The sequence below is a fragment of the Neovison vison genome, chromosome 6 (genome assembly GCF_020171115.1).
Source record: "Neovison vison isolate M4711 chromosome 6, ASM_NN_V1, whole genome shotgun sequence".
Classification (NCBI taxonomy): domain Eukaryota; kingdom Metazoa; phylum Chordata; class Mammalia; order Carnivora; family Mustelidae; genus Neogale; species Neogale vison.
This window is the reverse complement of record NC_058096.1, coordinates 37,070,132-37,092,106: the sequence shown is the minus strand read 5'-3', so window position 1 is coordinate 37,092,106 and position 21,975 is coordinate 37,070,132. Positions and strand designations below refer to the sequence as shown.

Genomic DNA, 21,975 nt, shown 5'->3' with positions numbered 1-21,975 from the left:
CAAGAAATATGTGTTTTAGCAAGCCCTCCTGGTGAATCTAATGTACAATGAAGTTTGGGAACCAGTGCTTCAGAACTACATTTCATTCCAGAATTTGCCATGGTTACCATCTGTGGTAAGTGTAACTTGACAACACCTTAGATCTGTTGTACTTCAGACCTTTAACTTTTTGCTTAGGATTTAACTGCCTCTTAAGTATTCTCCTCTTTAGTGCTTTAATGGTACAACTACATGTGTATTTTACAGGATTCTTCAGAAGGTCACAGCAGAGTGAGCCCCCTGTTGGCAACAGGGAAGACCAATTCAATAATGCACCCTTGGATTAGTTGTTTCTTTGTTTGTTTTTTCTTTTAAGTCTCTCTACATTCCCTTATCTCATCTTTGAATTACTTTCCAAAATAAACTGACTTCATAAAAACCATTGCTTCTGGCTCTGCTCTCTATGGGTAACCAAAAATAGCATATTTTGAATCAGATGTGGCACTGAAAAATCCAAGGTTGAGTTTGGCATGATAGAAATGTGTCACTAATTCCTCTGCCACATGGTGATGCTAAGATTATATTACTAGTGGTAATCAGAAAGATGACCACCTCGGGAATGTGGTTGTGTCACAATTAGTACTCTTTTACCTGGAAGTGATTGGTTTTAGAGCCAGGTATTTAAGTATATAGGCTTATGTTGTAGTGGGGTACTAAAAGAAATGGGGTAAGTGCTAATTATAAGATTGTAAATATATATATATATATATATATATATATATATATATGGCTTGGAAGCCTTTAAAAAAACAAAGGACATATTCAAATTCTGGCACTTAAAATTCAAGGCATACTATAAAAGTCAAAAGGCTTCCACAGCAGCATTTGAAGACATTATATCCTACAGGATTAACTAGGCTGAAAATTAGGCCTGGGAATTCATTGTAAGGGTAGTGGAGTTACAGAGGATACTGAATGCATAACATTTACAGGTCTCTTAAGTTTAATTCAACTCCCTGATAGGAAAAGATTAAGACTCTGAGACTTACTGAGGATGAAGATATTTGAAAGATGACCTAAGATTCATGAGCCCATAATTTTTCTTTTGAATTTCTGTATTGATAGATGTAACCCCCAACCCACTGAAAGAGAAGCCTCTCTCCTCACACACCCCTCCATAATTTAGAAATCCTGTATGGGCTTAGAAATTGATGCTTGTCCTCCTCAAGATTCTCCTCGACTTCTGTTCATTGTCTCTAAGCCAATAACTAAGATCAAGTCACAGCACAGCCTGAGGGACAATGTAATTCCATTTTTGTGAAGAAATAGTAGATATACCAGAGAATTGTAAGACTTGCCCTGACAGAACTTGAATGAACATATATGGAATTTGATCTTGAAGGTATTGGACAAGGGAATATAGAGTGTAAGTCTGAATAGGAGAGAAATTATTGATTCCTTTGTGACTCAGGAGTTTATGTCCCAGCATGGACCACATGCCGGTGTTGATATGTTGCTGAGATGTCCAGTTAAAGACAGCAGTTAAATGATGGTTTATGGTAAATAAAATAAAGATGCCAGAATTGTCTTAGCAGACAATTGTAAAAGGGTCAGAAGACTAAAAGAGGATTGTTGCTTGACTTGTATTAGTGGTAAAAGTCTAGTACTGAAGATTGGAAGGCTGATGTCCTTTGTCACAGTAGAGAATTAAAATTCTTCAGTTAGTTTTTGGATTTAAATCAATTATTAGGGTTACAGTCCAATCATTATGAGAAAATGAGTCCTCTTGAAAAGTTGTACAGTACCACCGTAAGTATATCTAACAATTACTTCTCAATAGTTTTTAAAGCCTCCTGTAGCCAGTTACAGGAAAACTGTACTTTGAGAAAAGGGACATATCCAGATATTTCTAGGACATACACTTTATCAAAGACCAAAAAGCCTACTGTAGTTTTTTTGTTGTTGTTGTTCGTTTGTTTGTTTGTTTGTTTTTTGTTAGAGTGAGGTAGAAAAGAACCTAGATGTTATATAAAGCTCTGTCCAAATTCATCATGCAGTCCAACCACAGTATTCACTGGTTCACTGTATAAATATTTCTGTAACCCCCAGTCCATAATTGGTAGGCCAGGTAAAATGAATTGATATAATACAGAAATGAGAACCATTATGCTAAGGGACTGAGAGGAACTCTTGAAACCGCCCACTTCTCTAACCAACAAAATAAATCAGAATTAATAGGTCATCAAGGGAGGAGGGCAACATTTTAGACTTCTAACACTTATCTTCTAAGACTTAAAAGAGGTAAAAGTGGTTGTCTCTGTCTCAACCCCATTCATCTACTCTCTGGCCCCTGAAAAAAAACTGTGGAACATGGTGGATGATGGTGGACTACCATGAATATAAATAAGAGTAGTTCTGATTGTAGCAGCTGTTAATGCCAGATGATGCATATTTATATCAGATCAGCACTGCCTCCATCATTTGCTTTGGTGTTATTGATCTGATGAATGCATTCTTTACAATCTCTATTAGTAGGAAGCTTCAAAATTTATGCTCTTTGGTAAAAAGATCAGTAGAAAAAAGAATTGACCTTCTTTCCCAAGGTTACATTACTTTTATTCTCTGTCACATTACAGTCTGCAGGGATCTGATACTTTTGACATTCCAGAAAACATCATGTCGACCCACTATATTGATGAGATAATGCTAATTAGACAATTTAAAAAAAGAAATAGCAAGTGTTCTGTGTATATTGTAAAATATATATGTGCCACAGGGTGAAAGATGAACATACACAAATTTAGGGGACTGTCATATTGATACAACTTGAAGTTTTTAGGAGACCAGTCATCCGAGGTTTCCTAAAACTTCCCTTTTAATGTAAAGGCAGTGAATTACACCTCATAAATTGTTATAATTTATATGTAATTTATATATAAATTAATTATACAATTTAGACAGAGGCACTGCATCTGGTAAGCCATTTTAGATTCTGAAGTCAAAATATATACACTAAGAAAATACTGTTCTGATTTTTTTGTTTGTTTGTTTGTTTGTTTGTTTTCTGTTGAGGGCCTCAAAATGCTGTCAGTTTTGAGTGAGGTCTAGATTACGTTAGGACACTTCAGCATGTCACTCACCATTTGAGAAGCAGCTCCTTGTATACAAACAGATCCTAGTAGAGATGGAATGCCCTGTCACTTATCAAGTGTATATGTGGCTGATGCTTCTCATCATAAGTCAATATCATTAGATTTATGTAGTCCTAAAGCTGGTTCATACAGAAATATTACATTCAGGATTGGGCCTGAGCCCAAGAGGGCACAAGTTAAGTTACATGAACATGGCCCAGACTACCTAGTCACATAACTCTTACAGAAACTTTTCCATCAACTTACACTGGGGTTGGCATCCTCAGGGTTTGCTTATGATGAGTTATCACAGGAGAAATAAATTTGGCCTGGTTCACACATGGTTTAGCTCATGATGTTGGTACTGGTTGAAAGCAAACAGCTTTATAATAATGCAGCTTAAACAAGCAAGGCCAAGAAAAAAAATTTTTTTTTGAAGGGAAACCACTCCACTTAACAGAGCTATGAACAGTGCATTTGGTCCTCCTCCTATGTGGTGGAAGAAATGGCCTGAAGAATGTTCACGAACACCTGGGACATTATGAAAAATTTGGTTAGTTATTATTTATGTATTTTTTAGTTTTGTCTTATTATATTATAACTCTGTTGGATAGAAAATATCAGCTCTTTGTTTTTCATCTTTCCACATATTTCTACATTAAGTCATAGGAGAGGTAGTAGATTCCCAGGGATGCCGTAACAAATCATAAACTTAGTGCCAAAAAAACCCAGAAATGTATTCTCTCATAATCCTGGGATGGAAGTCCAAAATCAAAGTGTTGGCAGAGCCACTATTTCTCCAAAAGCTTTGAAGGTAGATCTTTTCTGTTTCTTCCAGCTTTTGGTGACTTCTGATGTTCCTTAATTTGTGGCAGCATAACTCAAATCTTTGTTTCTGTGTCTACATAGCCTTCTTCTCTAAGTGCCTGCTTAGTCTATCTCTTACAGGGACACTTTCATTGGATTTAGGTCCATCTTACTCCACAATGATCTCATCTGTATCTTTACCTTAATTTCCTCTTTAAAGACTCCATTTCTAATTAAAATCACATTCTGAGATTATGGATAGACTCAAATTTAGGGGTGGGGGAAGAGAATTATTCAGTCTACAATAAAGTACTAAACTAATATTTAATGATTGATAATCTGTTTTTCTGACTCAATTTAGAGGTTCAAAATACAGATTATTTATTTATTTATTTATTTTATTGACATATAATGTATTATTAACCCCAGGGATATGGGTCTGTGAATTGTCAGGCTTACACACTTCACTCACCATAGCACATACCCTCCCCAATGTTCATGACCCAACCACCCTCTCCCTTCCCCCCTGCCCCCAGCAGCCCTCAGTTTGTTTTGTGAGATTAAGAGTCTTTTATGTTTTGTCTCCCTCCTGATCCCATCTTGTTTCATTTTTTCCTTTCCTCCCTCCCCAGATCCCCCATTCTGCCTCTCAAATTCCTCATATCAGGGAGATCATATAATAATTGTCTTCCTCTGATTGACTTATTTTGCTCAGCATAATACCTTCTAGCTCCATCCATGTCATCGCAAATGCCAAGATTTCATTTCTTTTGATGGCTGCATGGTATTCCATAATATATATATATATATATATATATATATATATATATATACCGCTTCTTCTTTATCCATTCATCTGTTGATGGACATCTAGGTTCTTTCCATAGTTTGGCTATTGTGGACATTGTTGCTATAAACATTCGGGTGCACATGACCCTTTGGGTCACTACATTTGTATCCTTAGGGTAAATGTGCAGTAGTGCAATTACTGGGTTGTAGGGTAGCTCTATTTTCAGCTTTTTGAGGAACCTCTACGTTGTTTTCCAGAGTGGCTGCACCAGCTTGCATTCCCACCAACAGTGTAGGAGGGTTCCCCTTTCTCTGCATCCTCGCCAGCATCTGTCATTTTCTGACTTTTTAATTTTAACCATTCTGACTGTCATGAGGTGGTATCTCATTGTGGTTTTGATTTGCATTTCCCTAATGCCAAGTGACGTGGAGCACTTCTTCATGTGTCTGTTAGCCATCTGTATTCAAAAGACAGAGTTTAAGAAGTTTATTTTTTCAAAGGAATTCCTATTTTTACTTTATTTTTTTAAAAGATTTTATTTATTTATTTGAAGGACAAAAATCACAAGTAGGCAGAGAGGCAGGTTGAGAGAGAGGAGGAAGCAAGCTCCCTGCTGAGCAGAGAACCCGATGCGGGGCTCGATCCCAGGACCCTGGGATCATGACCTGAGCGAAAGGCAGAGGCTTAACCCACTGAGCCACCCAAGTGCCCCAGATTCCTATATTTTAGATGACATACAGTATAGATATTATATCACTGTTACTCATACAAGTTATAAGCAGTGGTTGCTCTCATGTAGTTTCTTCAATTAAACTATTTTAACATACTATAAAGCCTTTTAAAAATAATAATGATTATTATTAATGACTTAATTAATTAATTTTTTTGAGATAAAATGATATTGAGCAAGAGAAAGAGAGACCCCATGAGCAGGAAGGGAATAGAGGGAGAGGGCTCCATTGAGCAAGAAGCCCAACATGGGGCTCAATCCCAGGACCCTGATATCATGACCTGAGCTGAAAGCAGACACTTAACCGACTGGCCCACTTCTAAAATGATTTTAATGTTGAAAACACTTGGACTATAATCTTGTGTTTCAGTTGTAGACTCTTGATAGGTTCCCCCCAGAAAAGCAATGTTGAAAGTCTAACCCCTTCTACTTCACAGTGTGACTGTATTTGGAAAGAGGGTCTTCCTACAGGCAACAAAGTTAAAATGAGGTCATTAGGGTGAGCCATAATCCAATAGAACTGATGTCCTTATATAAAGAGGGAAAATACAAAAGGAAGATAATGTGAAGACACAGTAGGAAAAAATCACTCATTACCTTAAGTGATGTATCTATAAGCTAAGAAATGCCAAGAATTGGGGTGCCTGGGTGGCTCAGTGGTTTGAAGCCTCTGCCTTCAGCTCAGGTCATGTTCCCAGGGATCGAGCCCTGCATCAGGCTCTCTGCTCAGCGAGGAGCCTGCTTCCTCCTCTCTCTCTGCCTGCTTCTCTGCCTACTTGTGATCTCTGTCTGTCAAATAAATAAATAAAATCTTTATTAAATAAAAAAAAAGAAAGAAAGAAAAAAATGCCAAGAATTGCTGGTAGGCACTAGAAGGTAGGAGAAAGGAAAGATTCTCCTCTAGAGCCATTATAGAGAACATGGTCCTGCTGATAGCTTAATTCAGATTTCTAGTGTCCACAGCTATGAGGCAGTATTTCTGTTGTTTTAAGCCACCAAGTTATGGTACTTTTTAAATGGAGCCCTAGGAAACTACTACTAGTGTATTGTATCATGGACTATTATGCATGTTCTTATGATATAAAATAGTTTATATGTCTTTATAATGTGTTTTAAACTATTTAATGTGTGAGTTTATGGATGGTTTCTGAATTGCTTAATGATTGGTTGTTAAAATACAGCATGACTCATTTCTGAAAAACAGGTAGATAAGTACAGAGATTTTTTTTCAACAAATTTTCTCCCATAGTACCATGGTTAATACTATACTCATTTTAACTGCAAGTGTACATAACAACAGTAACTGGATTGAGGAGTGAATTGATGAAATAAAAAGAAACTTTTCCCATGTAATATTTATGTAGTAAAGCAAATAATGGCAAGGTGATTGCTGTTGAGAGTCAACCTGTATTTTCTACGTTGTATTTAAGATGTTTGAATTTCAGCATGATAACAAATGCTTTTACAAGGCATCATTTTTTTATGTGATTTTTTTTGTTTAGTTTTAGTCTTATTTTACCACATAGACCATTTATTAACTGTCTTAGAAACTCCATCGTTTACTCTTATGACACATGCACATTTAGGTTATTAAAAAAAAGGATTCATTGATTATTAGTTGCAGATTTCTTGTTAACTTGTATATATGTCATCAACTCTCATTGGATGCAACTACTAGAGATAGATAAGTGTCAGTTTTTTGTAGAGAGATAAATATTCCATTTTTTTAAAGATATTTGTACAATTAAACCAAATTCCAATCTTACTAGTTACACTTGGTTTTTTGACCAACAGTGATTTGAAGTGTTAAATGATAGTTTTCATATTGTGCTCATTAATTTCTATCTGATTTTGGATAATTAGTTAAGTTTATCCTAGCTATTTTAAAGAGAAACAAGTTGAATTTATACCATTTTTTTCCTATTTGATCTATATTGTATTTCAGCAAGACTTTGTAGGAATTGTAATGATATTAAAATTATTCTTTTGTCAGACATTTTCTCACTCATTTTAGAATCAACCTTTAAAATTTACATTTTTAATTTTGTAGATATATAACACTAAATTACCATTTTAAACATTTCAAAATGCAAAGATCAGAGGCCCTTAGTTTATTCACAGTATAACAAATTTCTAGAACTTCTTCATCTTACAAAGTTAAAAGTCTGTACTCAATAAGAACTCATTCTCCCTCACATCTCCCTAGCCCTTGATACCTTTCTACTTTCCTTGCTTTCCCTATAATTTTTATTACTTTAGATACCTAAATTGATGGAATTATATAGCATATGTCCTTTTGTGATTTGCTTGTTTTACTTAGCATAGCGTCTTTGAGGTTCCTCCATGTTATAGCAACTGACAGGATTTCCTCCTTTTTATGACAGCACGATATTCCATGGTGTGTGTTTGTTTGCATGTGTATGTGTGTGTGTACCACATTTATTTTTGATCCAATTTTTTGAAATTTATTTCCATTGAATATGATGCTACTGGTTTTGAGTCCAGGAATCTTACTAAAGGACTCTAGAGATTAGTTAACTAAATTCCTTCCAACCCTCTATATTGATTTATCCAATTTTACTCTAAAATCTTTCCCATTCTCCTTAACCAGTAACTTCACATCATTAGTTAAATATGAGTGCAATATAGAAATCAAGTCCTATATTATATTCCAGTCTCCCTAAAATACCAAGTGAAGTAAAGGCTTGCAAATTTAGAAAATAAAATTTCTAAAACCAATGCTAATCCCAGGTATGGGCAAGTGCATCCCTGAATTTATAGTGGGTGGTAAGTCATAAATTTATTAATGAAACACCAACTCAGACAGGAGTTATATGCCTCAAACACTGAGATTCATTCATATAATTTCTCCCTAATAGCAGACTGTATTTTTTAGGGTTCTACAGAGAAAAAGAGCCACTAATATATAAATAAAACCAATAGAATTCCTATAAAAGGAGATTTAATACAACAAATTTGTTCATGTGATTATAGAGGCAAAGTCTCATGACCTGCTGTCTGCAAGCTGAAGATCCAGGAAAGTTGGCGGTACAATTCAGTCTGTGTCCAGAGGCTTAAGAACCAGGGAAACTGATGGTTTAAATCCCATCTTGAGGGCCAGAAAAGATGAGATGAGGTATCCCAAGCAAATATCTCAGACAGACACCCAGGAAGCAAAAAGGGGGGAAATTTCTCCTTTCTCTGCCAGTATTCTACTCACATCCTGGACAGATTGGATAATGCCCACCTAAACTAGGAAGGGCAATCTACTGAATCTGGAGATGTAAATGCTAATCTCATCTGGAAACTTGCCCACAGACAGATTCAGATACTGTTCAATCTGGGCACCTTGTGATCAGCCAAAATGACATAGAAGATTAACTAACACAAGTCCACTCCTTGTCAACTTGGCAATCATGTGTATCTCCATAAGCCACACTTAATCTTCAAAGAAAGAGAATAAGAAGGTCATAATTTTGGTTTACGTGATAAAACTATCCTCCTACAAAAAAAAAAAAAAAAAACCCATTACCCTCTTGCCCAGAAAAGGAGATAAAGTCTTTGAGTGGGTTTATTAGCCGTCTTCATATCCCAGAACTAAATACTATGATATAAAATTAACAATTCCTAAATACTATGATAAAAAATCAATACCCTTTATGTTACATGATAAGGGAACAAGAGAGGAAAGAAAATGAAAACAGTAGAGCAGGAATGGGGACCATTTGCATTTGGGCTACTTCTTATAATTTCTTGTGCTTTCAGTGTCTGTTCAAGCCTGATCATTGACAATATCTCTTTCATTTGATGATGGAATATTGATGTGCATTCCAAACTTTATGGCTCAATAGGCCAGATAACACCCAGTTTATGATATGCAGCTCAGGTTGCATGGTAACTTCATGTCCTGTGGTTAAGCATTCAATTTCTACTAAGGCCCAACAGCTGGCAAGTGTGGTTTCTCAAAAGAGAACTATTTATCTGTGGCTAATGGTAGGGCCTTGCTCCAAAATCTTATGTTGTAATTCACCTATAAGGGCCTGCCAAAGATTCCAAATAACATCCTCATCTGCCACTGATTCTTCAAACACCATTGCGTCTTCTGGATTAAATGGCTGAAGAGGCAGAGTAGCTTGCATGACAGTCTGGACCTGTCACAGTCTTCTCTTGTTCTGGGCCTATTAATGACTAAATATTTGTGCCCCCAACCAAAAATCATATGTTGAAGCTCTATCTGCAATATGCTGATGGTTAATTTATGTTGTTTAAATGCCACCCAGTTTATATTATTTTGCTATAGCAACCTGAGCTGACTTAAGACAGGGCCCCACTGAGGATAGCTACTTTTTGGTCACTTGGTAAATGGGTCAGAGTATCACAACCAACTGAGGAATATATTGCTTCCAAAATCTAAAGAAACCCACAGGCATTGTGTCCCTTTTTTTGACTGTAGAAAGGGTCAGATGTAACAATTTATCCTTCACCTGAGAAGGTATATCTCAACAAGCCAACATCACTGAACCCCTGGAAAAACTTAACCACCATATTTCCCTTCCCCAAACATCAATCCTCATCTGTAAAACAGTGTATCTGTTTCACTGTATTTATTTTTCAGATATCTTGAACATCTCTTCAATGCTTAAAATTCTTTTTCTAATTCCTAGTTTCCTTTTAAGTGAATACTTTGTTTATTCTTCTCTCTGATATGAGGGATTTGAAAGGCAGGGCAGGGGGTCATGGAGGGAAGGGAGGGGAAAAAATGAAATAAGATGGATTTGGGAAGGGAGAAAAATCATAAGATAATCTTAATCTCAGGAAACAAACTGAGGGTTGCGGGTGTGGGGAGGATGTGGGAGGAGGGATAGAGTGGCTGGGTTATGGACATTGGGGAGGGTATGTGCTATGCTGAGTCCTTGAATTGTATAAGATTGAGGATTCAAAGACCTGTACCCCTGAAGCTAATATATTATAGGTTAATGAAATTTTTAAAAAAAGTTTATTCTCTATTTTCAGATCACATTTCATCATTCCTTCTTATAAATATATTGATATTAAAAAGAATGTCAATTACCTGTCACATTTATAGATGTTACATTTACATCAGGTTGAAGACCTCCTACTCTAACATGGAAGTCACCTATTAATGAGAAAATTCTTATATAGATTACAGCATTGGTGAGCATCAGGAGACTTGGGTGACAAAAACAAACTTAAGAATTAAAGTTTCACCCAAGAACAAGAAAAGTTCAAAACTGCAACATTTTGCTGTTTTTTGTTTTGCTTTGCTTTTGAGATGTTACTCAAGTACATCTTCAGGATTAAAAAGAGGATTAATTTCCTTGTTATGGAGTAGAAACTCTGGAGCTGGACTTCCTGCCTGAGTTCAGCATCTGCTTCCTTATTTACTGATTTTATAATCCTGGGAAGTTATAAATATTATTATGCCTCAGTTTTCTTATCAGTAAAAAGGCCATAATTATGTATACTAAAATGCATTGGTTAGATAAGACACTGTTAGGAACTTAGAAAAGAGGGTGTCACAAACTAAAAACTCAGTAAGTATGAGTTATCCATTATTATTATGATTATTAGTGCAAAGACAAGGAGTACACTTTTTCTTAAGCATTTAAAAAGTATCAGTTATCTGTAAATGCACAAGCATGAGCTGAAACTTTGAAATCTGGTATCCACTTATGGAGTGGTTTTGAGATTCAGACTAGACAATATAAGAAATGGCATTGTAAACTGCTATATAATATGTGTTTTTTTTGCATTATTAGCATCACACAAGTATATAAGTAGAATGGCTTACAAATTTCTTAGACCGTGCATTTTTTACTTTTTACCTTGAATGCTTTTGGCATTCAGTTGAGACTGATTTATCCTCATGAAAGTCTCTGGGAGCAAAGGAGAAATGCAGTATAATTTGTTCTTGATCCCTTGAGCTTTCCAAAGCTCTCCAAGGAATGTGGAAATAAAACTTTAGAATTTTTCTTAAATTTTATCACACCCTTGTTTTAATTCTATAAAAATGCTTGTGGGTATGATAGGAATGATAACTCAAATTTTTAATATGTTCATGCCAAATATGCACTAGGCATATGTTTTGGTCAACAATGTTTTAGGCATGTTTTCTGAGTCTTATCCAGGGGTTAGAATGTCTTGTTCTAAACACATTGACATTTTGGTAAATTACCATACTGGATGTTAAATTAATAACATTGAAATCATTATTAAAAATGGTTGCTAAAATAAAAATACTTTAAAACATTTAATTATAAAGTAAACTTTTCCTGTTAAAAAGCTGACCAATATTGAGCAAACAGCAAAATTTCTCAAGACCCCTGATTACTTATGTAAAAAAAAAAGATAATGAAATGCTTATTAATTTCTGAGTTTTACATGTAGTGATGTTCTTTTATTCAAAATCAAGACAAACTTTGAAGAGAAAAATATATCTTTTATTGTTCTTTTCTTAAAACTAAATCAGTTTTTTTCTGTTACCTATTGTAAGATATATTTATGACTTTTTAAACATACATGTATTATTTTATCTTTTTCCTTAGCATTATGAATATATCTCTATCTGCTCCCCATGTCCACATCTATATCCAGTTGTTTGCAAGAATCATTAACAATGAGCCATTATGTCAAGATCAACTAGTACTGTTCTTAAAAGAGTGAGGAGAGCAAAAAAGCACACATAGTACTAAAATGCTTTTATGTTAAGGTTCTGCTTTTGAAGCTGAACACATATTCTTGCCTGCTTAACTCTTTTTGTTTCAAGTGAAACTTCTGGTTCCCTTAGCAGATGACATCTCTTCTATCATTGCTAAATGTCTTGTATATATTTTGGGGAGGAAAGACGGCATATCCTATAATCGTTTCTTTTTATTTGTTTCTTTAGTTATTTTATTTTGCAATAGGCCAATGATTATTGGCTTTTAAAAAATTTTTTTATTTCTTTTCAACGTGACAGTATTCGTTGTTTTTGCACCACACCCAGTGCTCCATGCAATCCGTGCCCTCCCTAATACCCACCACCTGGTTCCCCCTACCTCCTACCCCCCAGCCCTTCAAAATCCTCAGATTGTTTTTCAGAGTCCATAGTCACTCATGGTTCACCTCTCCTTCCAATTTCCCTCAACTCCCTTCTTTCTCCATCTCCCCTTTTCCTCCATGTTATCTGTTATGCTCCACAAATAAGTGAAACCATATGATAATTGACTCTCTCTGCTTGACTTATTTCACTCAGCATAATCTCTTCCAGTCCCGTCCATGTTGCTACAAAAGTTGGGTATTCATCCTTTCTGATGGAGGCATAATACTCCATAGTATATATAGACCACATCTTCCTTATCCATTCGTCTGTTGAAGGGCATCTTGGTTCTTTCCACAGTTTGGCGACCGTGGCCATTGCTGCTATAAACATTGGGGTACAGACGGCCCTTCTTTTCACTACATCTTTATCTTTGGGGTAAATACCCAGGAGTGCAATTGCAGGGTCATAGGGAAGCTCTATTTTTAATTTCTTGAGGAATCTCCACACTGTTCTCCAAAGAGGCTGCACCAAATTGCATTCCCACCAACAGTGTAAGAAAGTTCCCCTTTCTCCAAATCCCCTCCAACACATGTTGTTTTCTGTCTTGTTAATTTTGACCATTCTAACTGGTATAAGGTGGTATCTCAATGTGGTTTTAATTTGAATCTCCCTGATGGTTAGTGATGATAAACATTTTTTCATGTGTCTGATAGCCATTAGTATGTGTCTTCACTGGAGAAGTGTCTGTTCATATCTTCTGCCCATTTTTTTATATGATTGTCTGCTTTGTACGTATTGAACTCATACAGCAAGTCAGTAGCATGGCAGGATACAATGTACAGAAATGTACATTCTGTACATACATTCGATTCTCTAATTTCTCTTTCTGTATTTTCATTGTTAGTGTATAAGAAAGCCACTGATTTCTATACATTGATGTATGTACATTGTATGTATGTATGTACCAATGTACAGAAATGTACAGAATGTACAAGAACCATAAGATACCTGGGAATAAACCTAACCAAAGCATTCGAGGAACTACAGAACACTCATGAAAGAAATTGAAGAAGACACAAAAAGATGGATGGCGATTCCATGCTTTTGGATTGGAAGAATAAACATTGTTAAAATGTCTCTACTGCCTAGAGCTATCTATACTTTTAATGCTATTCTGATCAAAATTACACCAGTATTTTTCAAAGAGCTGGAGCAAATAATCTTAAAATTTTTATGGAATCATAAGAGATCCAAAATCGCTAAGGAAATGTTGAAAAACAAAAATAAAACTGGGGGCATCGCGTTACCTAATTTCAAGCTTTATTACAAAACTTGATCACCAAGTGATCACAAAGTGATCACTAAGACAGTATGGTACTGGCATAAAAACAGACACATAGACCAGTGGAACAGAGTAGAGAGCCCAGATATGGACCCTCAACTCTATGGGCAAATAATCTTCGACAAAACAGGGAAAAATATACAGTGGAAAAAAAGACACTCTCGGGGCACCTGGGCGGCTCAGTTGGTTAAGCGGCTGCTTTCAGCTCAGGTCATGATCCCAGTGTCCTGGGATCGAGTCCCACATCGGGCTCCTTGCTCAGCAGGGAGCCTGCTTCTCTCTCTGTCTCTTCCTGCCACTCTGTCTGCATGTGCTCGCTCTCCCTCTCTGAGAAGTAAGTAAATAAAATATTAAAAAAAAAAAAAGACAGTCTCTTCAATAAATGGTGCTGGGAAAACTGGACAGCTATATGTAGAAGAAGGAAACTTGACCGTTCTCTTACACCGTACACAAAGATAAACTCAAAATGGATAAAATACCTCAACATGAGATAGGAATCCATCAGAATCTCAGAGGAGATCATAGGCAGTAACCTCTTCGATATCAGTCACAGCAACTTCTTTCAAGATATGTCTCCAAAGGCAAAGGAAACAAAAGTGAAAATGAACTTTTGGGACTTCATCAAGATCAAAAGCTTCTGCACAGCAAAGGAAACAGTCAACAAAATAAAGAGGCATCCCACGGAATGGGAGAAGATATTTGCAAATGACAGTACAGACAAAAGGTTGATATCCAGGATCTATAAAGAACTCCTCAAAATCAACACACACAAAACAGACAATCATATAAAAAAATGGGCAGATTATTGGCTTTTGATTCTCACTTGCCTGGCATCTCTTGAAAATAGTTGCAGGTTCTGGCAGCTGGTGAACACAGGCTTTAATCCCAGTGCTACTTACAAGCTGTGTGCCATTTGGCAAGTCTCCTAAAATCTCTGGCCCTTAATTTAGTACTTTATTAAGTGATTATAGCAATTCCAAATTACCCAGGATTGCTGTAAGAATTGTACTAGATACTATACATAAAATTGTATATACCCTAGCAGGTAATCCACAAATATTAACACAGAAAAGGGAAAAGGTACCGTTTTTCCCAGTCCCAGATTTTTGGCAGATTCTCTTAAGCACTATAATCCATAAAGTTGCAAACCACTAAACTTTTCTTAAATGTTTATCTATATAAAATTAAAAAGACATAAATGTGCGAGGCCAAGTACTCTGTGATGAAGCAATTATAAAGTTGGAGATTAATTTTTGATTAAAATTAAATTAATTTCTAATTAAAAATTTTAAATGTCCAATTAAAATTCTCCCAGAGTTGACTTTTTCCCTCTGATCTAGTACTCACTACTCCACTAGTGTTTGTCCTTAATGTAAAGGAATCACAGTTATATGAAGGCCAGTTTTACCTGCCCTTCTCCCCCAACCCATATACTGGCTTCTCAGCAATGAATTGGTTAGTCTGATGTCTACACTAAGAGCAACAAGAGTAACATAGCTGAACTATGCCAGTGGCTCTCAATGATTAAATGACAGACTTGGCTTGACCTCTAGATGGTTGCTTGGTTTGCCACCCATACCATTCATCATGACCGATGATGTCCACGTGGATTTTTGTCTCTTTTAAATCTTTTCTAGATCTAAGAAATTCTCAGGATATTACTTTTCTTTTACTACATGAAAAATTAAATTGATATAATTACCATTATCTAAACTATTAAAGTTTTCTGAATTTTCAGATATTTAGTGCATATTAGTCAAATAAGGACCAAGTGATAGGATTTCAGATTGTTCTATGGTTAAGAGATAATGTAATTTAGAAATACAAGGGTGACATATAGAACTGTCTGTTGGATTAATCACTTACCTCCACACCATGGTTCAGATTTGCATATATGTCTCAGATATGCATATCCTATGAGATATTACTGTTTATCATTTTTAAAAATTTAATTTAATTTAATTTAATTTTTTATTAACATATATTATTTGCCCCAGGGATACTGCTTATCAAATTTGAAAGCTGCATAAAAACCTTAGGGGAAAATTACTCTAAAGAAAAAAACAAATTTGTAGAGACTTGGGACCTTCAAGTTATGAGAAATCTGTCTATTGAGAATTTATAAACAATATGTAAGTATGTTTTCCAAAATAGATAGACTATAGAAATATATTGAAGGGACGCTTGGGTGGCTCAGTTGGTTAAGTGGCTGCCTTCGGCTCAGGTCATGATCCCATCGTCCTGGGATCGAGTCCTGCATTGGGCTCCTTGCTCTGTGGGAAGCCTGCTTCTCCCTCTGCCATTCTTTCTGCCTGTGCTCACTCTTCTCTCTCTCTGACAAATAAAAATAAAATCTTAAAACAAAAAGAGATATATTGAATACAAAATGTGGATTATATTTAGTTTTCAGGAATAAAATTCTGGGTTTCCTAAAATCTAAAAAAAACAAACAAAAAAACCATAGAATAAAGATTCTAGGGTTTTAAAGTTTATTTTCAGAAATCTCAATAATTTTAAATTAATACAAGGATATAATCACCAGTAACATCCTCACCACTATAAGATTAAAGAAAAAAATTAATTACTTCCAAGTGTAAAAGCCTATATTATCTAATAAGTTCTACTTCAGTTTTGAATATCACTATGTTAGACACTATTAAGTGGTTATCAAAAATCTTCCTGTTTCAATTTTCTCATTTCACCTCCATTAGGAGCCTGGAAAGCTAAGTATGTATGTTGTCAATCACCATTTTCAGGTAGTAGTTACTACATAACACAGGAGTTATGTGACATAAGTGGAAGTTTGCTGAGGAGATTCTGGGGAAAGGGTCTTCTTGATAAAGGAAGTTTCTTTTTGTCTTAAATGAGAGTTCCAAAGCTTGAAGACTCAGGACCATTTTGTGACCACGAGAGACAGCTAAGGAAATCATCTTAAATTTTGAGCTACTGAACTAGTATCAGTAGCTACCTACCTTCACTTCTTTTGTTATATTAAGAGAGCAATAAAACTCTAGTCTGTTTTTTGCTTTTGTTTGTTTGTTTGTTTTTTTACCAGTGTGAGTCTGGCTTTTTGTTATCTACTGCTGAAAAAAAAATATCATTTCTGAATCCACTTATAACTGTGATAAGTAAGTATTACTAATTGTGAATACATTACATTTATAATGAACATAAATTGAAAATCCATCCTACTTGAATTGTCAACTTGGTGTAATAAAATGTTATGAAAGTTTTCCAAGGAACCCAAGGGATCCCCAGACACCACAAAACAGGTCTTGTGGGTATGTGGAAAAAACTAGAAGAATAATAGGTCATTCTGCTTTTAGCTAGAATACTTCTCTTTTTATTTATTAAGCTTTCATGATAGTGTTCTTTTGAAAAAGGAGTTCTATAACTAAAATATTTCTGAAAGCTACTAATGAAAGGAAAAAAAAAATGTTAGGCTATCTGTTGAAAATCCTGAGTTCCAGTCCCACTCTGACTTTATAACTTCTTAATAATATTGCTTTTGATAAGATAATTATTAAATCTTTAAATATTCAGGCATATATCACATATTTTTACATGAAAACTTTCATCTAAAACTTTGCTGAATCTCACAGTAATATTTGTGGCAGTGACTGACAACATTCTAAACACTGGTTCATTATATTACTTTTGAATATGTTTCTGTATGTGTACAGGATTTAAAATGTGATTGGTGAGTTGTCTAATATTTCTAATATGTGATTACTCATTGAAAAGGATTGCAGACAAACAGAAATGTCAACAGATGGATATTTTTGCACAAGAACATCTACCTCACATATAAACTGAAAACTGCATATAATGGAGGACTCTCCAAAGTAATATTTTCTGTATACCTTTGTTTTAATAAAAATTTTATGTATTTTTATGTTTACATGATACTAGTATCCTTAAACTCTATTAAATACCAAAAATAGAAAAGTCATAAATAATAAATATATATGAAAATAACAAAAATTTTCTATTTGTACACTAAAAATATAAAATTGCTCCTCATACACTTTACATGAACCTAATAGGGGTGTGGAATTCAAAACAATCTTTTCCTGTAATCAGTTTTAAAATCATTCTTTAAATTACTTCACGTAAATTTTAAGCTAAAATTAAGTTGAAAATTATAGGAATATATAAAGTTACCAAAGAAACTCAAAATTTTAAAAGGAGATCTTTAGCAAGAAAGACTTTTATTTCCCTAGAAAACCAGAAAATATTTTCCCAAGAAAAAATAATACTTATGTTATTACCACTAATTCTCATAGTAGGAAAGGATAAAAGTGGGTTAGTGCCCGGTGATGCCAAAATAATTTACCTTAGAATTATGTCTGGAGGAGTAGTTTTAGCTTTAAGATGATTCTTATAATTTAAAGCTCACTAAATATGGGAAAGTACCAAATTTGACACTTAAAAGGCAAAGAATTACATTAGATGCAACCCACCCAAAAACTCTCCATGAATTCTTAGTTTCTTTTTCATGTGTCTGGGCCGCTTCCTCCTCTTCTTTTTTCTCCTCTTCCTCCTCCTCCTTTTTTCTTAACAGTCATTTAAAGCGTTTAAGCAATCAAATTTCCCATAGCTACAGACTATGAGCTACTCCTTCTCGGCCCTTCCAGTCAGCAATCACCCTAATCTGCCCTGGCATTGTTAGGAAATTACACATTCTTAAAGTTTTTCCTTCGTACTCCCCTGTACCACCTGCCCTGGTGTCTTCTACTAGCAAGCATAGATCTTTCTAGGTAGCAAAATTAACCAGTGTTACAATGATCCCTGCTAGTTTGTGACCATCAACTACCAGTTTGTTGGCACGTTAAGGTTTCTTCAAATGTCTCTCAGATCAGACTTCATGAACTTTTGAAAGTTATAATCTGACACTGTTCATGATTTTGGAAGGTATTGATAGTGAAGTCCTTTATTAGAAATATGCAAATAACAGTGAGTATGGATGAAATGCTTGTTTTGGTACCTGCAAAATGTTTCATATCAATTATCTCACTCATCTCAAAACAACATTGAAGAAAGCACTTCTAAGGATTTTTTTTCCCCCTCAAAAACTGGTAGACTTGTATTAATGAAGCAAATCTGTGTAACTCCAAAATCTTTCCTTCTTAGTTGCCTTACAGGCAGGCATAGTACATTGACGGCCAGAGGCTTAGAGTCTTCCTGCCTTGGAAATGAGCATTAGGTACTCATTACACCTTTTGATTATGGTTTTAACTGGAATATTTTTATAAAATGTCATATACCTCTTAATATGTTCTCTCTAAAGTAGGAACATACCTTCTTGTTCTCCAAAAAAATCTCAGTACCATGGATTTCCAGGGTAGATTTATAAGTATAGCATAGTAGATAGATACCTAGATAAACACTGATATGTACATACATTTCCGAATAGAAAAACTTATAAATATGTGGAAATTAAATAAAATACAAAATATAAAAAATCAAAAGGGAAATTAGAAATACTTTGAGATTAATGAAAACAAATAAAATACATACAAAAAATATGGAATATTGCTAAACCACTAGCTAGAAGGAATTTATACCTGTAAACACATTAATAAAGAAGAAGGAGTTGGGTTTAAGGTGGAGGCATAGCAAGAGCTTAAATTACATCCTCCCATGGGCACAAAAATTCTACAATTACAGGGGAAGCAGGGAGCATGCATCTGGTGTGCCTCTGCTGGATGGGCTCCTTCTAGAGCCTGTGCATCCCTGTGTGGCTCGAAAGGAAATGGAGGAAGAGCCAGAGCTCAAGGGGCACCCCTAACTCTGCTGATGGAGATTTTGCCCCTTTGCTGCCAGGAGCCCCCTTCTTCTCTGGGCCCTAGTGCTTTCAAGCTCCCCAGTGGCCTGTGGCTCACAAGTGGAATGGTTGCTGAGGCCCAGGGCATTGGGTTTTTGTGCACCCAGTAAAGGGAAGTGAGGAGCCTCGATGGTCGCTACTCCATGGACTCCAGGTGCAGAAAACCCCACTTAATAAGGAGCAGCTGTGTTCCCTTTAAGCAGATAGATACCCGTGGTTACCAGTGAAGAGCCCTTATTCTACACTGTTCCATACAAAAGTACAGTACCAATATATCTGTGTCAGCTGAGGGTGCTATAAACACCTCACAAATTCCAGCTTCAGAACAAGAGACCCTAGTGAAACCAAAGTCATTGCTTTTGAAGTTGCTAAAATCTGCGCACAAAAAGACACTTCTATTATAAAAGGTTATATTTTATTTTGGCCAGTATATTATGACAAAACAATTATATGATGAGAAACTATAGCATATTGTGTATTATTCCAATTATCTTCTAAGGGATTTGCTTAGAGTGCCAAGCTTCTCTGTAAAAAAATACAGGAAAATATATATAACAATCCACAGAAACTTTGTAGTAGTCAATCAACATAAACCATCAGATTCAGGCACATTTCAAATCTGTGAGTAAAAATAAGTGTCACCTAGAAGGTGGGAGTGATCAAAAGGGCCCTGGGCAAGAGTTGCAGAAAGAGAAACTTTCATCTTCAGATTTGCTTTCTAGACCATCTACCTCATGTAAAAGAAGAGTAATTAGTTGGACAGAGGAACATTCAGGTGCATTACCTGGTGAATGACAGAGGAAAAAGCACCACAAATCTGATTGTATTTATCTTTCCTTTGATGAAAACCTTCCTCTGTGTGTAATAAGGGAGGTCATTTTGTGAAAGAAGCAGTAGCAGTGAATCAGCAGAGACTCACTCCATCAAATCCAGATCTTGATGCTGGTATAAGTGAACATTCACATGATTGGTTGGATCAGGATTCAGTCTCAGATCAATTCAGTGTAGATTTTGAAGTTGTGTCTCTCAATTCAGAAGATGATAGCCTTAGTGAAGAAGGACAAGAACTCTCAGAGGAGGAGGAGGAGGTATATTGAGTAACTGTGTATCAGGCAGGGAAGAGTAATACAGATTCACTTAGGAAGATCCTGAAATTTCCTCAGCAGACTACTGAAGTGTACTTCATGCAATGAAATGAATCCTCCTCTTCTACTTCTTTGCAACAGATGTTGGGATCCTCATGAGAACTGGCTTCCTGAAGATAAAGTGAAAGATAAAGGTAAAATGCCTGAGAAAGACAAACTAGAAAACTAAACTTAAGTAAAAGAGGGCTTTGATGTCCCTGATTGTTAAGGGAAAAACAAACAAACAAACAAAAAAAACAAAAAAAAAACAAAAAAAACTGAATAGTAACACAGAGAACCATGTGTTGAGGAAAATGATGATAAAATCATACAAGCTTCCCAATCCCAAAAAAGTGAGGACCATTCTCAGTCATCAACTTTTATAGCAGCCAAGAAAACATCAGAGAGTTTGAAAGGGAAGAAACACAAGACAAAGAAAAAAATCATAGATCTAGTTTTTCCCTTAATGCCATTGAACCTTATGTGATTTACCAATGACAGCCTAAATATGGTTGTATTGTTCATGGCAAAACAGGACATTTTATGGCAGACTTTATGTGTGCAAAGAAGCTAAAGAGAAGGATAAGTCCTGCTCAGTATGTAGACAACCAATTCAAATAATTGTGCTAACTTACTTCTCTTAGCGGACATGCTTATAAAAGTAAAATTCTGTATTTCTAACTGCATAACTCTAAAAATTTAGACAAGATGATTTTTTTTTTTACACTTATCAGAGCAAGAATGTATCTCAGTACATGTAGATTTCTACTCTGTAGTATAATTTACCTACTTTGGGAGGGGGAATAGTAAATACTTCCCTTTAGAAAAATTTCACTTCTGTTAATATTTTATATTTTGTTTTTAATGTTATTTAAATTGGATATATAGCTCATCCTTAACTCCTAATCCTTATATTTTAAATGATTTTGACTTCCTTAAAATTCAGAGAAGTATCTGATTTTGAAAAATTTAAGTAAGACACTTAAAGTAAGTTATGTACATTCAGGGTACAGTGTGCAGTGATTATGCTACTTACAAAACATTCAAATCTTCAAATAGTTTCATTTGCCTAGTCATTTAATTGTCTACTTTTTTAGTTTTAATATATGCATATTATTTATTGATTTATAAATAAAAATATTAAATGTTTGATTTTTTAAAATCTGTAATTATATGTGGAATAATTACTCTAAAAATGACCTG

At 35.2% G+C, this 21,975-nt stretch overlaps 1 pseudogene; it reads left to right on the top strand.

The window, feature by feature from the left end:
• LOC122910026 overlaps positions 1 to 21,416 on the top strand; it is a 57,241-nt pseudogene extending 35,825 nt beyond the window's left edge.
• The last annotated feature ends 559 nt before the right edge of the window (positions 21,417 to 21,975 follow it).